General features: G+C 46.8%; 2 protein-coding genes across 3 annotated transcripts in view; one reads left to right on the top strand and one right to left on the bottom strand.

The window, feature by feature from the left end:
* LOC135916042 (uncharacterized) overlaps positions 1-21,993 on the top strand; it is a 95,276-nt gene that overhangs the window by 16,538 nt on the left and 56,745 nt on the right. The gene's annotated exons all lie outside the window — the stretch shown is intronic.
* LOC135916041 (carnitine O-palmitoyltransferase 1, liver isoform-like) overlaps positions 1-21,993 on the bottom strand; it is a 137,507-nt gene that overhangs the window by 70,533 nt on the left and 44,981 nt on the right. The window contains exon 2 of the mRNA XM_065449248.1: positions 10,448-10,549. The gene's annotated coding sequence lies outside the window, so the exon portion shown is untranslated. The remainder of the gene's footprint in view (positions 1-10,447; positions 10,550-21,993) is intronic.

The following is a 21,993-nucleotide window of genomic DNA, read 5'->3' as shown; positions in this document are numbered from 1 at the left end:
TTTGTTTTTTTCCTCTCCTTCTCTCCGGAACATGTGGTAGTCGGCTGGTTGAGATTATACGCCTCCCATAGCTAACAGCATAGGAGGCCTCTATAGAGCGCCGTAAATACGGGCCTTTGTTGCTGCACAGAGTGAAACATGCATGTGGTGGCAGGAGTTGCCGATTCTTCCTTTTATATTTCTTTGCTCACGAACCGATGTGTAACGATGGTCACGTGCGCGCCACGTGGAGCTAAGGGACCTGTCCACCGCTCGTGTCCCCCGAAAGGCGGTTATTTACATGCCAGGCTTCAGTTGGCTATGCGGAAAGAACACGAAATAAAGGGATTTAGAGAAGGTTTTGTTGTGGAGGAAGAACGGCGCGCTCGCGGACACTCTCCTTTCGCCGCGACCTCTTTCCTGCCTACCGCTAATTCTCATTCGCTTGTGTGAGTGCGCGTGAGGTCAGCAGTGAAGGCGACTCAAGTGGTCCATTAGTAACCCTCTCGGCGGCGCGGTCTCTCCTGGTGCCGCAATAGACCGAGGGTGGGTTGATGGTTGCCCGCCCCAAGGTCGCGTCAGAGCTTGCCCACCGCGCTGTTTCTCACACTGCAAGACTTGGAGGAAGTGAGACCCGCACGCCAGGCAGCAATGGTCTGCAGCGCGTGTGCGCCGCGTGGAGCAACTGTGGAGGCATACAAAAAAACAGACCCAGAATTCCTCGGTGCGCTTATAGGGTTCGTAATCCTTTTTCCAGGCGAGACTTAGCTCAACCAGTGCCGCCTGCAAGTTAGGCTAAGGAGAAGAAAAAAAATGGCGTCTAACACTCTAAAAACAGTTGCGCCCTTTGGGGTGTATATTTGTCCCACAACAATAATCGTCATCTGTCTTGCCCACGTTTCCTTTCTTTAACGCTGCGAGCCCGGTACTTCCCAGTCACGAACGGCATGCGCGTTATCAGTGTGACTCAGCATTCTCGACAGGAAAGTAGCGAGCGCCGAGTTTTCAAGAAATGAAACGCAAGCAAGCCAGATGACGATTATTGTTGTGGGACAAATATACACCCGAAAGGGTGCAAACTGTTTTTAGAGTGTAAGGCGACCGAAGTAAAACAAGGAAAACTGAGGTCTATCTATCTCCGCCTTCCGGGAATCGTAGGGCAGACGAGTGTTGAACCTGGGACCTATTTTGTACCGTAATTATATATTACAGCATATATCATATAGTGTCATATATCGTGTAGTCCATTGCTGAATACATTATCATACAGAAGCGAAGTTGTGCACATCGCAAATAAGAAGAATGCAGGGCTTAATTTCTCTAAGCACTATTTTTCTTTCGTTAACGTCACAAAATTTATAATAATGCGCCTAAAGAATATTTCAAATATTTTGCTTGTAGCGTATTTCTAATTTCATTCATCAAGCTATTCTTCAACATCAACCTCTCGCCCACTTACCGCTTTATATTCTCTATGTACCAGCTTGAGGGTGGTTTCCACAATTACCGAATGCTGATGTTGCATTGAGCTAGTTGCGAGCAGAATCGTCTTTTATTTCTCCTTATAGGCATTGGCGCCTCATAGATCTTTTATATGGCTCTTTGTTTGTTTGTTCGCTTGTTTGCTTGTTCTCCACGTAGATAGTCACGTGTGACTTAGAGGGAGTCCAACTCCGGGTACTCGAACAAGCAGCGCAGTGGTAGAGAAAGTATACGTTCCCCATCCATTGGCGCATGAAATGTAGAAGCGTCAAGCCTAAGCGAGTGACCGGATAACTCCGGTCGCTCTTGCATCCTTTCGCGATTGTCCGCAGAATTCTTATCGGCTGCCGGTCTTTGTTCGTCGGGTCAATGTATATTTAGCAATTGAAGCCTCAATACGAACGTTATCGATATACACGTGGCGTGGCTGTATTTCGTCCGGGTAAAAAAGAAAAGTACTGAGGGTAACTATTGATCCAGTCATGTGGGGTAGCCAGGAGGTGGCACAGCGGGCACGTGCCCCTTCCCCCTCTCCAGAAAATTCGGTATTAGTATGCGCGGTCTGTTCAGCCCTACTCACCCTCCCCTCCCCGTCCCCGGTTAAGTGCGGGCTCTTTCCGCTTCCCGGAAAAAAAAATTATGTCTAAGCCACTGGATCCTGCACACATAGAGCTTGCTTTTCGAGGCACCTTCTTAGCCCTCTACAAATCACCTGAGGCCCGTACATACGACGGTCAAATTGGGCGTATTATTACGAAGTCATCCGACAGGCTAATCACAAGTAGCTCTTACAAACGAAGTGCTTCATGAATTCAGCCTCTAAAACATTTTAATGGGAGAAAAAAAAAATTTTTTCAGTGTTACATGAGAACAGTAAGGCTGTAGTTGAGATAATCCATCCGTGTGGAAAGCCGCGCATGACAGCGACAGGAAAAAAACAAAGAGAAAAGAAATGAGAAGCTTCCTAAAAAAAGAAAACAGCTTTCTTCATAACAAGGACATTAGCTCAATTTACCCGCCGTGATAGAGCCATATATAGCGACAGCACACAAATGCACACAAATTATCTGGCTCGGAGCAGCAATGTTTCTCAAGGAGACTCGGCTTCTCCTTTTCTGCCAAAGCTCATTTGTGGACGCGATTAAACATGCATTCCCATTTTCAGCACCATAACGAGATAACGAGGAACGCCCACAGCTTGACATTTCAAAGTTATTTTTAGCTTTTGCATAGAGTTGAGATCATTTGCAAGACCGTCTGTCTCGTCCCCGCTTGATTATATGTCGCTGCCGGCTCACCGCCATATATACTGTGTGCACTTGATGGGGAAGCTCAACGCTGTATAACGTTTGATATTATTCGAGATTGTGGCGCAGAGAGGGTAAGCTCTCTGCCTTTCATCTTTTGCTTTCTCTACTCTCTTTTAGAGATGGCAAAGATGGACTGCAGAAAAGGCGCTCCTATATGACGCTCTCCCAACCGGATAAAAAACCGCGCCCTACTCCGAAAGTCTGTCTCGTATTTTGTGAATTATCCTAACAACCAACGACAGACGTGACAACCAATGCAGGAGTGGCTAACCAGGATTTAAACGCGTATATAGAACATAGAGGAAATCCCAGCAAAACCAACCTTGGGTTGACATCTTTGTATACCGTAGCTGGCACATTACGGCTATAGAGACGCGCTGCCCATTTCAGTGATGAGCGTACGCCTCAGCACCCATGGTGGACCTTGCAGAGAATATGGTACTTTTATTCAGCATTAAAATGTGTTCACTCCCAAGACACGACGTGGTTGACCATGTAGAAACGCCCCGCAGCGCCGTAGTATACGATGAGAGACACGCGACGAATTTCGTAGACACAAGTGACTCGTAACTTCTTTCTTCATCGTCAGCTAAGGTGCCCGCGCCTACTATATATACGTAAATTATTGCTCTGCGAAGCGCCTAGCGTGCCAAGCGTCTCAAGACGCTGGCCTGAATGAGTTTGTTTCGCCTTTTCAGCGGGCACATGTCCGCAATGGAGCTTCCGCAATGGAGCTTCCGCGGTGGGGGACCAGTGTTGGAAACCAACCATTGGACATATCTATTTATATAATTTCTAGTGCTAGTGTCCCGAGCTGGCCAAATATAAAAGGCCAGGACCATACAAACTGCAGAGCGGGGAGGTGAGCAAAAGAAAAAAAAAGCAGAAGCAATCGCTTTAAAAGTCTTTCGGAATGTTATGATCCCGAGAATAAAAATCTCAGTTAAACACACATCACTGGTCTTGTGTGACTGGCTTTGAATGCGTCGTGAATGCAATAGTGCTGAGGAAAGCCAAGATTGACAGGTTTCAACTTGACATAATTTAATGTTTTACTATCTTCTACTAAGGCAGTTATGCCTGGAGTGACTCTCTCGGACACGTAAGGGGTAATCTCGTTACGAACGGTGCCGGCCTGCACGACACGGGAAAAGTTGAATGTGTACACGGCTGCAGACGCTGAAGATGAAATACATATATCGTGCTAAAGCAGTGAAAGTTGATCAAAGCAATCAAGAACATATTTGTACTGCTATATCATCTTAACAAAAATAGTTTTATGTCTTCGTTTCCGGCATCTTCCTGCTGAGCGCCTGTACAGGAAATGACGTAAACGATGGCACACATCTAAATCATCGAGGAAGTAGTAAAGAAAGAAAGGTGTGTGAAAGAACTGCCTTACTGCTAGGTTCTATAGTTGTGTCAGCGGCCTAATACTGGAATTTCCGAATCGAGTCAAATACAAATATTCGAGAAAGATGGCCTTCCCATATCCAATCGAATAACTTTCTACTTCTCGAAACCCTACGAATCAAAGTTTGTGGAGAGACCGTGTGGTAAAAGAACGAAGCTTATTTAACACGTGTGTCTAAGGCGGTTCGCAATTAACTAGAGCTCCGTTCTAATAAGGAGCTTGCAAATGAGAAACAACTGCTTGCACTTATCTGGTGCCCAGTGACAATGTGACAAGGTGCATGCATACAGTGTTGTCTAATTGAAGAAAATATTTCGCATTTATTTCTTTTCTTTTTCCTTTCCCCTATCCACTCCTGTCAATACCGGCCACTGTTTTTATTATTTCTCCTTCTATTTTTTTTTGTCCCTCTTCCCTCTTCGACAACCAATAAAAACACCGGCGAACAGTGGAGAATCGAGCGCCCAGGGTTCACATGGCATGCCACATATACCTATTTATACATTGAAACATTTGCTCAATTCATTTAACATATCCGCCTCATTTCATATGCACGGCCGAGCAATTCACATATCTATTGTATTTTTGCGGCGAAGCTGGACCCCGATCACCATCAATGGCTCATAACCCCGTAAGCAAGCAAGAAAGGCATACCCACCTAAGGCAGAGGCTGCAAGCATTCAGCAAAGTGAAGCGAACACCCAACCACTTAAAAGATGATAAGGCTCTCGTGATAGCAGTGAGGAGCACGTAGCGCTCCCCGCACAAGTTTCACGGTAAAGATTAGTGTTGTGCAAGCTGCCGCGGTGACGCCAGCTTGCGACGCGGAGTGTGACGTCCCTAGCCTTTTGTATAAAAAAATTGCCAGCCTAGCAACCGATTTCAATGTTGTTGCAGCACCGCTATGGGCGGCGGCGTGCTGTCAGAATTACGATTACTCCCATTCCTACCATTACTCTAAGATAGCACTGCTTCCGCTACTCTAAAGCAATGAAGCATTGCATACTCCCCTCAGCAGTTGTAGCGCGGTGGTTTTCAACTCCTTCGCTGGACATCCTCTTTGGCAGGGCCGGGATTTTTTTTATTTCATTTGGATTTTCTTCCAAATTTTTGTTTTGTGTTTTCAACCTATAGATTATTGCGATTGTGATTGGTTTTAGCCTGCCATATACATTTGGTGGCGCGGGCTTGTCGCACACTTATTTTTGTTTCGTGTCTGAGGGACAAAAAAAAAAAGATATCCTCACACTATACAGCACCATGCATTCCTCAATGGGATGTAAATATGGTGATACTGGTTAGATGTTAAATTTCCTTGCCTCAGCGAGGACAACAAAATCGTATATAGACTGCCCAAGAGCGAGGCATTCTTACTAAAAGACTGGATCAGATTAAACCTACGAAAGTTGCCGGTCGTGTGTGCTCGCTCAGGGAGGAGTGTTCTCTGCGCAATATACCACGACTCTCCAAGGGCACAATCAGTCCGAAAAGCCCTCATATGCATCTATCTTTCTCCCTCGAGACTTCACTAAGTATTTTTATCACCTTATGCCTCGAACAAAGATGAACACGCAACAATGTCGAATTGCCTATTCTCGAATCCAACACGAATCGAATACCAAGGACTAGTCTATTTTTATTAGAAATTTCTAATATTTGCGCACTGTTTTATTTTCTGCGTGTGGCTTCCTGGTGTCCAGTCTCATGCGCTCTCTGTCCTTCTTCCTCTAAAAAGAGCCTGGCAGAAATTTTTGAAGATAGTTATACCATTTTTTTTTGCCGCATTTTATATCGGCCACTGCACAGCGAAGTACACACTGATGATACAACGGTGTGTTGCAATCCGCCCTGCCCATAATAGATAACCTTGGTAGGCCTATATAAACCTTTCGAGCACAGTCAACACCTGTCAAGCCGTAGCAGAGCGAATGTCGTCAAAGCATCGACAGCGTTGTCCTTCGCCTTAAGTACGGGTCGGACAAACAAGAGGGTTGACTCTGCACTCATTGACCGATAATGCTTTATTGTTTAAAATGAAGACGGCTACGTGACAGCGTCCTCCACTCAGGGGCGCTCCTTCACCCCAGAGAAAAATGTCAAGAGTGAAAAGGGTGGCGTGCATGGTGACAACACGTAAGCGCCCAACGTTACTGTAATTTAGGAGCGTCGTCTGCGCCGGAAACAGACACAGCTTCGCCCACACAAGTACGAAGTACTCGTAAGCATCCCTGAACACCCGCTTGTGTCATATCGTTGCCTTTCCCATCTCCGTTTATTCATTAATTCATTAGTCCCTGGCGCGTTGAACCATTGCAATGACACCTGCCAACCATGCATGTACCGGAAGTGCCAGAAGTGAAGCGCATCGAACTGGAGCGTGAACTTGCACGCATGAACGCGCGCACACACTTTCTCTCATTCTCGCCGCAAGTGCCACCGAGTGCGGAAGAAGGGTTCTAAATGCCTTTTTCTCACTCCCATTTTGAGCAGAACTTTTTGTTGGGCTAGTTGGTGCATGTTACTGAAGTACTTAGCGCCAAACAGACGACACAAGAAGAGACACGGACGAGCGCTCGTCCATGTCTCTTCTTGTGTCGTCTGTTTGGCGCTATAGTACTTCAGTAACCCACTTTGAGCCGTGGCCACTCCAACGATGGTGGTCATGCCCTGCCGACTGCCGACCGCACTGCCTGACCTTGCCTGACGACATCGCCCCCCCCCTCCCGCCCCCACTGCCCTCTCCCTTCGATACTTTCGTCTCGGCCCTTTCCGTCCTACGTGGTCGGGGCAGGGGAACGCCCTGTTGTGCACGCGTGTGTATGTGCGCGCGCATAGGTCGCCGGAATTACGCGGCCGCCCTTGACTGGTCGAACCCGTTTGCAAGCGTGCGCATCCTGGGACGCCGGCGCAGCGACCGAGTCGGCATAGCGGATCGCGGACTCGGCCGCGTGCGATGTTTCCGGCAGCCAAACTCAGTGTGGTTGCAAGGTCGCAGAACCCCCCCCCCCCAAATCCGGCGATGATACGGTGCGAGATGCGGCAGGCATACGGCACGTAGTCAGAATTAGGAATGACGCTGATGCACATGGCTTGGAGCAATTGCTCGCAAGTTGACATAAAAAGGAAAGAGCCCACATTGGATGAAATAAAACAGCAGAGATTAACTATCGTTTAGCTAGTTTAGATTAACTATTTACTGTCCTGACGGTACAGTAAATGCAGCGCATTGCATGAGGGCATGAGTCGCATGCACATGTAGGGCGGATGATAAACTCAGGCAAAGGTTAACCTGCAATGGCCCTTCTCACGGCGTTGCTGATCAAAAGCTGCCTGCTGCTCAGGAGTACGTATGACGCGTGGCCTACCCATTACGGAGCCGGAGGGAAACTGCTGCGCGCGCTTGGCTGCGACGGAGAGCAACGACGTCCCTACAGGCGCAGCTAATCCAACACCACCTAGATAGCACAAGGCCTTTTCGCTCCGTTCCATGACGTCATGTTACCTGGCCCGATTGCCATGGAATCTCTTGGGAATACTCCCGAGTAGGCAACAGCGATCTTGACGTCACCGCTGTCATCACGCCAGCCTTGTCAATGGAATTTTTTGGCCAGGTAACGTGACGTCATGGATCGAAGTAAACAGGCATTGTGCTATCTAGGTGGCGTTGGCTAATTGCGTGCCTCTCTTTCTCTGTTATCTTTTTTTTTTCGCACATGCACATGGGTTTGCGCCGGAGGAGTTTTCGGCGTACAGGTGATCGCCAGGCGGTGGACCGACGGATGAATAGGCTAGCCATATGCAGCTTCACCGTAAAAGAACAATCTTGAAAAGGTGTACACACAAGAAAGCGCAAGGTGAATACAAAAGAAAAAGGAGCAGAATGACAGTTGAACAATGTATGAAAATACATGGTATCACGCAACAACGTAAAGCTCGGAAAAGAACAATGACAACGAGTTATGAAAAATACAAAGATCATGAAAATAAGCGTTATAAAGACTATTCTGTGGACGGTTGAGTGTTGGTGATGACAGGCAGGAACATGGAAAGGTATTTCTCTTTGTCCCCGCTCTTCTTTCCGTCCTTGCTTCCTCTTTCCCTTCCCTTAATGCAGTGTAGCGTATCGAAGGCTTAACTCTGGTTAACCTCCCTGCCTTTCTCTCATTTGCATCTCTCTCTCTCTCTCTCTCTCTCTCTGTTCTCCGGTGACCTTGCGCGGAATTCTAAAAGCAACAGGTTGGCATTTGACGAGTCAACACCAAAATGCGTAAAATTGATCAGAAGCAGTGAGTGGCTGACTACATCAAAAGATTTGCTGAGGCCACAGTAAATTGCGCCAACTTGCCCCCTTTGAAGTGCTGGTGCGCAGATCTGTGTTGTGAAACTTGCGAGATTTTTGACAGTGGTGCGGCCGGTTTGAAACCCACGCTGACTCGAAATCAATGAGTGCTTTACAGTAAAAGAAAACATGTTGTGAAGAGCAAGCTCAAAAAATCTTAGACATGTCACAGAGAAGAGAAAGCGGGCGATAATTCGAGACATCGGTGTTTACAGCCAGACTTAAATACAGGAAAAAACACGAGCAGTTTTTCACATTTGAGTTGAAGTCGAAGTATTTAAAGAATTATTAAGCATAGATGTCTATACTGGGGCAAATATACTGCCGTAAGGTTCTAGATTTGCGGAAGGGATGTCATCAGTGACAGGCTTCAAGTGCCTGAGGCACTTGCTGATGAGCTTGTCATCAAACAACGCAGTACTACATGTAGGAACTGTCGTGTGCTGCTGAATGAAACCAGCACTGAAACCTGAAGCTTTATGTAAGGATGAGAAAGTGGCAGCAAAACATTCCGCGACTGCTTGGGTTTTTGGCCTAAATTCAAGCAGGCGAGAACACTATCCACGTATATTATAGAGCGTTTGCGGATGTACTTCCAAAATTCAGCCGGCCAGTCAAAGACGCTCTTTTCCAAGAAAGCAACATATGAGCTGTGATCCCGCTTATAGACGCGTTTGTAGATAGTCCTAAAAAAAAGTAGAATTCTTCCCTCCACTCATTAGTCTCAGGACTTCTTGATTTACGGTGCGCGCGATCTTTATACATTAGGGCAGTTACAAGTACAGATGAGAACCAGTGGGGATATCTAGAGCGCTTAGGACTGTACTGGGGAATTGATTTGCGCATATATACTGCTCAAAACAAAATGTTCTACTTGGTCATCAACATTGGTTTTCTTTGTGACCAATGGCCAATCGGTGGTACACAAGAAATCATATAAAACGACACAGTCACCACGCTTGAAATCAAAACGAGAGAATTCATTAATGCCACTGGACGAGCTCTACTTCAGGGCTGACACAGAGACAGTTATCTCTAGTGACGGTTGAAACTTATCTTGACGCACAAGGGAAATGTCAGAACGAGAGACATCTATAACTTGAGCATTCAAAAGGCAAAAGTCTAAGACGTTGGCACAGGAACTGGCGATCACGTATGCTGCTAAAGGGAGCAGAAGGACAGAAAGTCTAAGAGGCTGCATTTGTTCTATATGTAATGATTGTAATGAGTATATCTAAGCGCGTTCCAATCAATTCCAGTTGTATTACAATCACCAAGAAGGATTAGTCTGTGCTTGCCATGGGAAGATAAGACACTTTCAAGAGAATAGATGACCTGATCAAACGACACAAGGGAAATATTCGGCGTTACAAAGAAAGTTCCAATTAACAATTCTTAACAGCGCGCTAGGCAAATTGACTACTGTACACTTTCTAGGTCGTTGCGCCGAGCACATCTCAATGAGCTGTCAACAGCAATCACGCCGTCATTATTATTATTATTATTATTATTATTATTATTATTATTATTATTATTATTATTATTATTATTATTATTATTATTATTATTATTATTATTATTATTATTGATTGTTGTTGATGGTTGTTGTGGTTGTGGTTGTTGTGGCTGTTGTTGTGGTTGTTGTTTTTGATCATTCATTTACCGTGCCCAGGAACAACCGTGAGGTCTGAGTGCTCGCGCACGCATACATAAAAAAGCGAATAATAATAATAATAATAATAATAATAATAATAATAATAATAATAATAATAATAATAATAATAATAATAATAATAATAATAATAACATCATCTAACTAAAAGCTGTAGAGGAAGAGCAAACCAATAAGTATGTGCTGGTGGGCCTGTTCTGTTTTTTTCCTAGACAAACAAATTGAGTGGCACCTCTAAAAACTTCACTCACCTCGAAGAGTTTCCCATAAGAAGCTCACGTGAAGACGGTGAACGAGACTTCCTTGCGGACCCTCAGCGTTCTTTGCTTGGGGCGTTTCTCATCGACAGGCAACTGCGCAAAAAATAATATAAATATAATATATGGGGTTTTACGTGCCAAAACCACTTTCTGATTATGAGGCACGCCGTAGTGGGGGACTCCGGAAATTTTGACCACCTGGGGTTCTTTAACGTGCACCTAAATCTAAGTACACGAGTGTTTTCGCATTTCGCCCCCATCGAAATGCGGCCGCCGTGGCCGGGATTCGATCCCGCGACCTCGTGCTCAGCAGCCTAACACCATAACTGCGCAAAAAAGAGATCGAACAGTGTCTCCAAGGAAGCATTTGGACCACGTAAGCAGAAATGAATGAATCTCAAAAGCTTAACACACAATGTATGCCTGTACCTGCGGTGCCAGCAGCTGCTCATAAGCTATTCCTGCTCCGCCCACCACATCAGCGCCCGTAATGATTCGTGAGTTGTCAGAAGTTGGCAAAGGCGTGGTCACCGCGTCTTCACGCTGTTGTACAGAGCTCCTTGGCGAGCGCCGCGCAGATGTGAGCTCTTAAGCACGGCGTATAAACTTACCACACTGGAATGCCGGCAGACTCATCCCGAGAAGCGCCATGTTGAAGGACACGTTGCGACGCTGTGCTCAACCAAACCACGCGCAGCACTCGTTGCAATGTCCGGTTGTGCTTCGCATATCCGCAGGAGGCAGATATTTTGGCACCTGCCACGGTGGCGCTGCAGCTGTGACGTCCTGCTGCTGAGCGCGAGGTCGCCGGTTCGGTTCCCGTCCACGGCGGCCGCATTTCGATGGGGGCGCGATATTCAAGAAAAAAAAAACACGTTCGCGTACACCTAGATCTATACGTGAACGTTAAAACAAAATTCCAGGTGGCTAAAAATTAATCCGGGGTCTTCTACTACGGAGTCTGTCATAACCCCACGTTGCTTCGGCACTTATAAACCCCATGAATCGGCAACGAAAAAAAAAACAAAAAAAAACAAAACATCGCGGATGTACTTTTGCATCTCTCCCTTTTTTTTTTGTTGTTGTAGAGAAGATTCTTGCAACGCATATACATTTCCGACGCGATATGGACGTCACAAGTGATATTATAATGCCATTATTACACATTCTGGGGCTCACAAGTGATATCAGACTCCGGATGCGTGCTCCGGTATTCCTGTGGATATACGTCCACGGTAGCACGTCCACGCTATGCTATATCGCTCTATCGTTGCGTAAGCTAGAGCCGGCGTAGCAGCCGACGACTCCAATCGCACCTGCGACAAGCGCGAAGTTGACGCCTTCTTATCGCGATATATGAGTAGCCCCCTCGTGAGTATACTCTGATCAAGTCTACCCGAGGGAAGTGGGTCGCGATATCGCTCACGGGGATCGCTTAATTAAGCCGCCAGGCTCTTACGTCAGCCCCGCCGCCGTCTGCCGTAAGAGGCCCGCGTCATATGACGTCGCACCACTGTACGCTGGATCGATATCGACTGCGATAAATAGTTAGTCTGAGTGAATAGTTAGAGCAAACAGCGGATCCTGCTCATACGCATGCACTTAAGCGGGAATACCACGCGCGTCTCTACGTGCAGTTCGCAGGTGTTTGAGTTCATATATAGTATGCTTGTGGATAATCAGCCGCGGTACCTCATGTGGATCATGGATGTGGCGTTTCATGCCGAGACAAGAGATAACGGTTTCAATTATCCGGCTGCGAAGGCCGCATTCCCGTGGAGGTGGAATGAGAAAAAACGCTTGTGCGTTTTTCTTTGGGTCCGTGTTAAGAAATTCATGCGTATTAAGGTTCGAACCCCGGACAAGGACGAATTTTTCTTCAACTGCGAGGCTTTCTTTCTGTGAAACTCGCATGGCTTTCCTTTATAGCTTCGTGCTACAATTTGGGTGGACCGTCAATTTCTTCCTTTCATATTACAGAACAACGGCTCAGGTCAAAATGAATCTTTTCACGGCGTCCATCTTAGCCGGTGTGTTTCTTTGGTACACCGAACCTCACCAGTCTGTCAATGTGTGGAAAACCAGTAATCAGCAAACGACGTTGATTGCCATGGCCTTCTGCAATGACATGCTGATTAATGATTACAGCATTAACTCTCACCTTTGCTGCTACAAGTGGTAGTGAACGACAACGGTGATGTGCCTTGCAAAGCTGACGATAATGTGCAGCTTTTCATTTCCAAATATGGCCACGGCATGAACGTAATGAGCATGTGCGAACGTCTGTGAAGGAATTACGTGTTCGTTGCTCAATTCATAAATACAAATTTACGACGCCGCAATGGTGACCGCCCGCCGCACGTGCGACAAGGCGGCCATATTTGTGAAAGCGAGTCGTAGAAGGACAGTGAAGAGAGATCAAGAGCCCGTATTCGGCAAAAATAAAAATAAAAATGGTTCTTACGCTGAAACTAACTCTTAAGGTGTCTCTCACCAGTTCTGGCCATATTGAGCTGACAAATGCAGTAGATACAATGTGCGCTAAAGATCGTGTCTGCAAAGTATTACATCGCTACGCGCCGCGGAAATAAACTTCAAACCAAGCTCCGTTTGCACTTCTCGCGGGCGCCACGCTCCCAGTCGACGCATCTGTACAAGTGCGCCTATGTACATGGCAGTGCTGTGACGTCACTCACAGTGACACGTGACATGATATGACAAGAACTTTATATGAGTCCTGAGGAACTGAGATCTTGGGGAGCCAAAGCCGAAGGCTTCCGAAGATCAAGTCAGTGGCTCCGCCCACGATGGGACCGATAGATGAAGTCCCACCGTAATGTCGTGGAACCTCTGGACAACCTGGAGTTGAATGTGGAGATTGCTGCTCTTGAGAGATTCCTGCTATTGTTCTTTCGTGATGGGTGGAGAGGCGTTAAAGACTCGGCACAGCCAGACAATGTGTTCAAAAGAGCATGAGTCATGACCACATTTGGGGCACGACTGTGAGTGTTCAGGATCTATCCTGTTAAGGGACCGAGGAGTGAGATACCAACGGATTTGCAGAAATCTGTGCTAGCCTGAGGTTTGTTCAATTTCGTGTGAGGGGCTGGAAATGTCCTCCTGTCCAGTCGATAATGGGAAACAATTTCGTGGAAAGTACACAATGGATCTTTGTGGATGTTGACCTCGTTCCAAGCCTGGCAACCCGCGACAGCGCGGTACGTGAAATCGCGCGTTCTGCGGTAGGCCTGCTCGTTAGGATTACATCCAAGCGGGTTAATTGAGCTGGAACCACGAGATGTGGTATCCTCCTTCACTGCTCTCCTATAGTCCTTTGAAGTGCTTTAATCACAATACTGTTCGCCTGTTCAGACACGAAGGTGGACGAGAAGGATCTAATCGCCGTGCGCGAGTCCGAGAAGACAATAGCGGGAACTTTTGAGCTGTGAAAAGCCAGAGCGATCGCCGCTTCCTCCGCCACATGGGCGAAATTCGTATAAACAGAGGTTACATTGACCAGGTTGCCTCCCGCGTCTACCACCGAGACAGGGAACTTATCCCCACTGTCATATCTGGCAGCGTCGACCAAGAGGGGGTCTCGTTTCTGCTGATTGATCTTTTGAAGGATGGACTTGGCTCTCGTGACTCTTCTACCCTCGTTATGCACTGGGTGGATGTTTCGCGGGACGGGGTCAAAAATTATGCGAGTTCTGGTTTCCCGGGTCAAGCTAACTTTGGTCGCCTGTTAATGTCTGGTTTGGATTTCTGCTTCTTCTAACATCTTGATCCCTGGCTTAGTGGATGAACGTCTCATTATTTGAGCCGCTGTATTAGCTTCTATTAGCTCATCGATGGTGTTATGGAGTCGTAACTCCAGCAGCTTCTCAGTGCTTGTGGACTGCGGAAGGCCGAGCACGCGCTTGGGGCCGGTTCTGATTAGGGAGCCTAGCTTGACCTTTTCCGCTTTACCCCAATTAAGGTACGGCGCGATGTAGATAACATGACTCAGGAAGTGACACGTGACTTTGAGAAATATTCAAAGCAGCATCACTTATATGTTTAATCTGTTCCTTCAATAGACCAATTAAAGTTTAGAGAAATAATAAAACGTACCAACCGAACGTCTGCGTGCTTTTGTCTTACTTCGTACCGTAGCAAAGAGACGTACTTTCGTTTCGTCTGCTTGTTCCCACGCTTGCGCGCAGAAAACGAAACTATGTAATTTTCTACCGTGTTACAGCGCTTCGATCATGCTTTTTCATCATCTCGCGCCTGCCTCAGAGGGTCATGATTATGGCACTGACTTGTACCACTAATCAGGTGTTTTCAAGCATAGCGCGCAAAATTGTCCCCTGCGCGAAACGAGACAAACGCAACAGCTCGCGCGCGAGACCGTCACCGGAAGCGCGCCACTCAGCAAAAACGCGAGAAAGAGGAAAAAGAAACGAAGGCGGGGGCCGTGACGTATTCGTCACGCGGTCTTTCGGCTCCGGTGCGGGAGAAGGCAGGGAAGGAATTTCGCTTGCGGAGGCTAGACGAAGCGAGTGGAGAGAGTGCCTATGCTGGCACTGACGCTCGCCTCCTGAAAGCATGGGTTCGCGGCACTTCAAGTATTTCAGTTCCTGCTATTAAGGAACTAATTCAAAAGATTACTGCGGTAGAACACTCCTTAGAGGGCACGCAACAACTTCCAGCGCATAACCAAAATTTGCCATGCAGCCTGGTGGGGGGCCTTTGACGAGCAGATTACAGCCAATCGCGATGGCTGACATATAACTATAGCGAAAGCGGCCGGTGAAGAGATACCAGCCCTTACGAACAGAAATTTTTGTGAACTCGGCCCCAGATCTTCCCCGCAACGATATAAATTACGCAGTGGAAGCGTTCATTTGTTCAGACAATAGCTAGTATTAAACTTGCTTCTTGTAGCAATTGAAATTGCGGGACAGTGCATTTTGCGGAATAGTGCATATTGTGCTTTTTTCTCAAATTCTATCACGCGCCAATTCAAATATCAGCTATATGAGCAGCTTATCGCCAGTCGAGCCGCATAAACCATAGCAAAGCCGTGCATCCTTCCATAGCGCAGACTGTACCACTTACATGCGCTTACATTTTGTCACAACAGCAAGGGACTAGGACGGTCTGTGTGCCAACGCCGTGCGCCACTCCGACGTACATAATTTCAAGCCTGTTCTGGGGCCACGTACTGTTTTACTAAACTCAGGCCATTCCACATTTAACACGAAACAAACATAACTTTAGTTTCATTCGCTTGCAGAGGACAGATTCATCTTGTGACAATGACGGAGATGCAGCTTCATTTGTAGACTGCATCGAAGTGTCCCTGTAGGTTAGATCATGTTTAACCCCACTCAGTAGCGCCACCCCGCTAGCAGGACATATTTATGTGCGTGTCGACAACACTCGTCGCATCGCTTCAAATTTACTATTTATTCGCAAGTTACGTTTACGGGCAGGGCCTGTTGCTGATGGATATGCCCCAATTACACGCAACAACTCGTACTGACGAACTGTTCTCAATTGAGAGTAGGACGCAGATGCTCCGCGACGGCGAATGAGACGATAAAGGCGCCAGTTGCTGCGAAAACCTTGCATGCATCAGGCTGTGGCCGCCAACTATACCTACAACACGGGTACAGTTCATGTCTCCGGTTGTGTCCGTTGTAGAGAGAGAGAGAGAGAGCATAATGCAAGAGCTTCTAACCAATATATTCCTACACACATAATCAGGTCCTCGCGCTAAATCATGCGTGACGTATTGACGCGTCATATATATATAGTGAAGATACCATCAGCCACGGTACGCCGCTAATTACACAGGCGTGCGTAGCATAGGCTGGCATGACGAGACTCCGTTTTATATATATATATATATATATATATATATATACACAAACGAGAAGAAAGGGGGTTAACCGAGGGGCCCGATTTTTATTAGTCATATCATAAGAAGCTAACAAACACAGACACCAAGGACAACATAGGGGAAATTTCTTGTGCTTAATAAATGAAATAAAGAAACGATAAATTAATGGAAACTAAAGTGGATGAGAAAACACCATAACCTTCGCGAAATGCGAAGGTTATGGGTTCGGTTCCCACCTGCGGCAAGTTGTTTTTTCATCCACTTTAATTTCCATTACTTTATCGTTTCTTTATGTCATTTATCAAGCACAAGTAATGTCCCCTATGTTGTCCTTGGTGCCTGTGTTTGTTGGCTTCTTATGATATGACTATATGTATATATATTCGCATGGCTGTCACGGTGCACCTAAGCGCGGGGGGCTACGCAAACAGACCTTGATGACACCCTGCGTAAACATGCAGGGCAAACAACAAGCGAGGGGGGACATTGAGCTTAATGCGTAGAACCACGCTTCATTCTTGGCATTAGCTGCGCTCTTGTTCGGCACTCGTGTGTCGGCGCCATAGAGACCCGCTTTGCGCGACAGGAGCGCACCACGAAATCGTTAGCACACAATCGGCCTTTTGGCGAAGTGCCACTATAGACGAGTGCTGCATCCTGCTCGTATACAAACACGTTATACCGGAGAGGTCTCCGCAGTGCCTCGCACGGATTGTACCGTACGTACGCGCGTTGCATCCGGGCACACATTTTACTCACGTGGTGGCTTGCGTCCACGACAGATAAGATGCGCGGGAGCTATGTATGTCTATCCCACTCTTGTGCGATTGTCCCAGTCGCACGGCTGGCAGCGACTGCAGAGAGACGGTGGACAAACGCCAGAGCTTCCTTAAGCCATGCCTTTTCGAGAAAGCGTAATTATGCAAGATTGCCAAGTTGGTGCAGCTTCCTCTGTGAGCCTGGCCGTTTGTGTGCTCTGGGTGGAGCTGCCGCCTATGCTCTTTCTTTCTTTCTTTCTTTCTTTCTTTCTTTCTTTCTTTCTTTCTTTCTTTCTTTCTTTCCTCCTTTCTTTCTTTCTTTCTTTCTTTCTTTCTTTCTTCAAGGAGATGGCGTACTCCAGAACGCAATTTTCGGGGACACTCTCGCTTATGAGTGACGTAACATCCGGCGCATCGCAACGGGCGGGCTTATTCCGTGACGTCGTGGCCATTATGCTGCCTGTCCGTTCATTGTGAACGCAAGTTGGTGAACCGTGCTACCTGGACATAACGATGGCGTGAAGTTTGTCCGTCCATGCGTTTTCCTTGTCACACAAGGTTCGTTCGACTCAGAAAAGGTGCACAGCACCACAAATGAAAAGGTGCAGGTGGAGCCACTTGCGAGGCGCCGGGTTACACCCGCTCACTGCAAAGTTCAAGGGTGCACTACACCACGGCGGCACCTTGCCTTGCATTCCCCGTGCAATCGAGCACGGGGGTGCAGGTTCCACCCCGAACCTCGGGGAATTGAAGGCCTACAGGCACAGTGCACCGTTATTAGGTGCAGGAGGTGCGCAGAAACTTGCTTCAATCGAATGAACCTATATCCGTCGACGCTCATTGGAAGTGACACAACCGAAAGCTTTCTGCCGAGAATACCGCCTCAGAAAACCACCTCTTGCACGCCATGCGACTGTAATTTTCTAGCAGATTTTTTTGTTGGGCTAGTTGGTGCATGTTACGGAAGTACTTAAGTGCCAAACAGACGACACAAGCGCTCGTCCGTGTCTCTTCTTGTGTCGTCTGTTTGCCGCTTTAGTACTTCAGTGACTGTAATTTTGGCGTTTACTTTTTCATTTTTATTTATGGTTTGTCCAACAATATTTTGCAAAGGCGTTTCTTATTATTACTATTTCCTTCGACTGGAACTTCAACTAATTAGTCCCGACGAGCTTGCTCCTCTTGCGCCAATTATTCTACATAGAGCGCGCGGGGGGACGGAAAACAAGATCAAAACAACACGGATACGAGTTGCTGACTCTTATGCTTTACTTCTTTCTCGGAATGAACAACGGTCACTGGTGGGCAGACAGTCTTAGAAATGTTGTTCGTGTATTGTTCTTTCACAACTTGGTCCGCTGTCGAGCACACTCTCTACACGTCCTCGCTATACATCCTTCCAATAAGGTTGGCAGGATGGGCGCCCCAGTGCTGTCAGCTTCCGCATCGCATCGCAGAATAATCAACGCGACAGAGCACGGGCGGCCGTCACTTCAGCTCAATGTTACGTCCGGCAGGCGAGTGGAAAGGCCACGCAGGCTGTTTTGGCTCCGCCTCAAGGCCGAGGTCACTGAATACGTGTGTAAATATTAGTCACTCGAAACATGCACGAAGGTCTACATAGAGTGGCAAGAGATGAGCAGAGGTAGAGTTACTGTATGTGCTACCGCAGGTACGGTAGCATATACAGTAACTCTAAGCAGAGGCGATTATTGCACTATTAAATAAGTGAAGCTTTATCTGCCTATTTTGCCTCCCCGCCCTCCTTTCCTCCCTCCCCCCTCTCTCTCTTTCGGAACACCGTCTATGTGCTCGAATAGACAACTTGGGTCATTGGGTATGCGAACATTCTTGGTAAATCCCCTAGAATGGGTGTGTGTGTCGAATAAACAAGCAGGATAATAGGCGAGAAGTGAAGAAATCGGCTACGGAAAAGTACAGACACCAAAATCAGCAGAGTGCGGAGAAAAATAAAGGGAACGAAATGGTACCAGGGCGTGCATTAAATGAGGTGCATTGAGCTACATAAAAGCGAAGGAGAAGGAGAAATCAACACATTTTATGTGTCTAAAAGCTAACATACCAGATTTACCGTCGAGGTTTCAAAATATTTTCTTGATGCACATGAACATATTCCCGGGACAAGCTACCCGATGTTTGTCGCACAACCAACACTTTATTCTATGTGGCCAACGCACAAGCTTCCTCAGGTAGGGTTTACGCAGATCCTTTCATAGCGAGAATAAACCTTAACCTACGATCACTTCTGTGTGTCACTTCAATAAAAGACGTAATATTTGGAAGCAAGAATGCCAAGTTCACAGCCAGACACTAGTCGGACTTTTGAAATGAGTATCTGGAAGATTTTTCCTCACACAATGTAGCGTTCACGGAAGCCTCACAGAAAGATGAGAAATTGGAGATAGGCATCAACTCAGAAAAACTATCATGGACCTTTGCTATCCGTCTTCCGCATTATACTCTAATCTATGTGGCCAACTTCTTGGCCATTTGCTTGGCCCTACAAAGTTCCGAGCGATACGTCACACAATATATTGCTCGCAGACTTCCTGTTAATCACTCGCCGTGGGTGATCAGTGGCTATGGTGTTGGGCTGCTAAGCACGAGTCGCGGGATCGAATCCCGGCCACGGCGGCCACATTTCCTTGGGGTCGAAATTCGAATACACCCATGTACTCAGATTTAGGTGCACGTTAAAGAACCCCGGGTGATCCGAAATCCCCCACTACGGCGTGCCTCATAATCGGATCGTGGTTTTGAAATGTGAAACCCCATATTTTTTTCGTTTTCTTTTTTTTTTGCTTGTTAATTCTTACGTCGCCAGACAGCACAAATAATTCACTACTGCAGTGGTCGCTACACTTTTTTATTCCACCTCATGATAAAGAAATTTGGTTTTTGTGGATACCCGAACATTGTGGACTAGCACCAAATGGGATTACATACAGCATGGCAAAGGCAGCGCTTGGTGGGCCAGAAGGTTTACTTATACGCAACCTCACCCTGCTGGCGGTGACAAGATTGCGAAGGCAACAACAAGTCCTAGGTGGGAAAAAAAGGAGCACTTCCTTGCTGCACCGAATTACGGACATTAAGCGTTCCCCTGGAATGTACGGTCGTGCTCCACTCGACAATGCGAAGTTTCGATTACCCTATTACGATATCGGGGGGAATACCGCAATTAAATCTGTACGTGAGTAGATGTGGGTTCGCACCCTCGAGCCTTTGGGCGTCATGTGGGAGGTATAGAATCACTGGAACGTCTATTGCCGAAAATGTAATTCCGTTAGAAAGACCTAGTTAGAGCAGCCCTATTGCGTACGGGCCTTCCTCTTTCGGAAATTAATATTTTATCTTTTGGTGCAAGCACCCTCAGTCGAGCCCGAAAGGAAGTGTGTCACATTGTGCATGAGTAAGTCATCTACAGGGACACCTCTCATGTTAAACACGATTTCCTCGTTATTAACATTAGATTGCTTTTTTAATATGTATAATCTGGCATCTTCGTCAAAAATTTGCATGACCGCTTTTCAAAAAAAAAGAAAAGTAAAGAGAAAGAACTTCTAATAATTATTTTTGAAATATAGGTAGTACGGACCAATAAGTTAACAGGAAGTAAGTACTTGATATTATGTTTCCATTGAGAACCATGGCTAATCGCCCCCCCCCCCCCCCCTTCTCTTCCCTTGTGGGTACGTGCCAAAAGTGGAAGGTGACAACGACAACGAAAAGTAAACATCTAATCCCCCATTGTGGGCATCGGCCATGACCACTCAGGTCAACAGCAACAGAAAGCTTTGCTTATCAGCCGTCCTACGTATGCATGTCATCTGCCGATTTTTGTTTCTTTTAAGTTTATAAGGTCTACTATATATACTTTCTCGACTGAATTCATCAGAGAGCAAGTGCCACACATTTGAGTCAATCAGAGAAGGCAAGGTAGCTAGCGTGCTCTACATAAACGAAATGCCCAAAACGAGGCCCCAGTCAAAAAAGATACATCGGGCTTTGCAGTTGCGAGGCAACACGTTGAAGCTCATATGAGACTAGAACCTTCGTCTCACTTTTAATATGTTATTCGCGGCCTATGCACGTTTATCACGAGCAGTGTGACTACATGCGGTGCGCCGGGACGGTGATGAAGCACTTTCCTGTTACGAGAAGGCGAATGCCCATCGCTGTGGCGAGTTTTCCGGGATAACCGGCGACTTTCCGCTTACACTTAGTGAAAGACAGTAGCCACTTGATGTATGTCGTGTCGAAAAACTGCTCGGCAGAAACTAAGTAGCCCAAATTAACAGTTGCGGAAACATCAAATGTGAATATTCTCAGGGAAGTAGGAAAAACGTTTCAATATTTAGCGCGAGAGCAGTCTCCCGTTTCTAACTGCAGAGGAATGTAGTTTCAGCTGCCCAGAAATTTGCACGGCAAAGGAAACGCAGTAGCGACATCCAGCGGAGCTTTGTTCTCTCTCTCTCTCTCTCTCTCTCTCTCACACACACACACACACACACACACACACACACACACACACACACACACACACACACACACACACACACACACACACACACACACACACACACACACACACACACACACACACACACACACACACACGCACACACACACACGCACACACACGCGCACACACACACACACACACACACACACACACACACAAATGTTCGTCTTGCATATGTCTTCGTCAAAGGCAACGCCCTTACACCTTGTTGCGGCTCGAGGGAGCGTTTAGGCTAGGGATCCTCCAGGCACAGCGATGAATACGTCCGGTAGTACGAATGAAGAAAAAAAGGCTTATTTTACATTATTTACACTGGCTCAAGATACGGAAGCCCACTCCACGT

This window comes from Dermacentor albipictus, chromosome 4, assembly GCF_038994185.2.
Source record: "Dermacentor albipictus isolate Rhodes 1998 colony chromosome 4, USDA_Dalb.pri_finalv2, whole genome shotgun sequence".
NCBI lineage: Eukaryota > Metazoa > Arthropoda > Arachnida > Ixodida > Ixodidae > Dermacentor > Dermacentor albipictus.
Note: the sequence above shows the minus strand (reverse complement) of the source record. Positions and strands in the feature narration are given on the sequence as shown.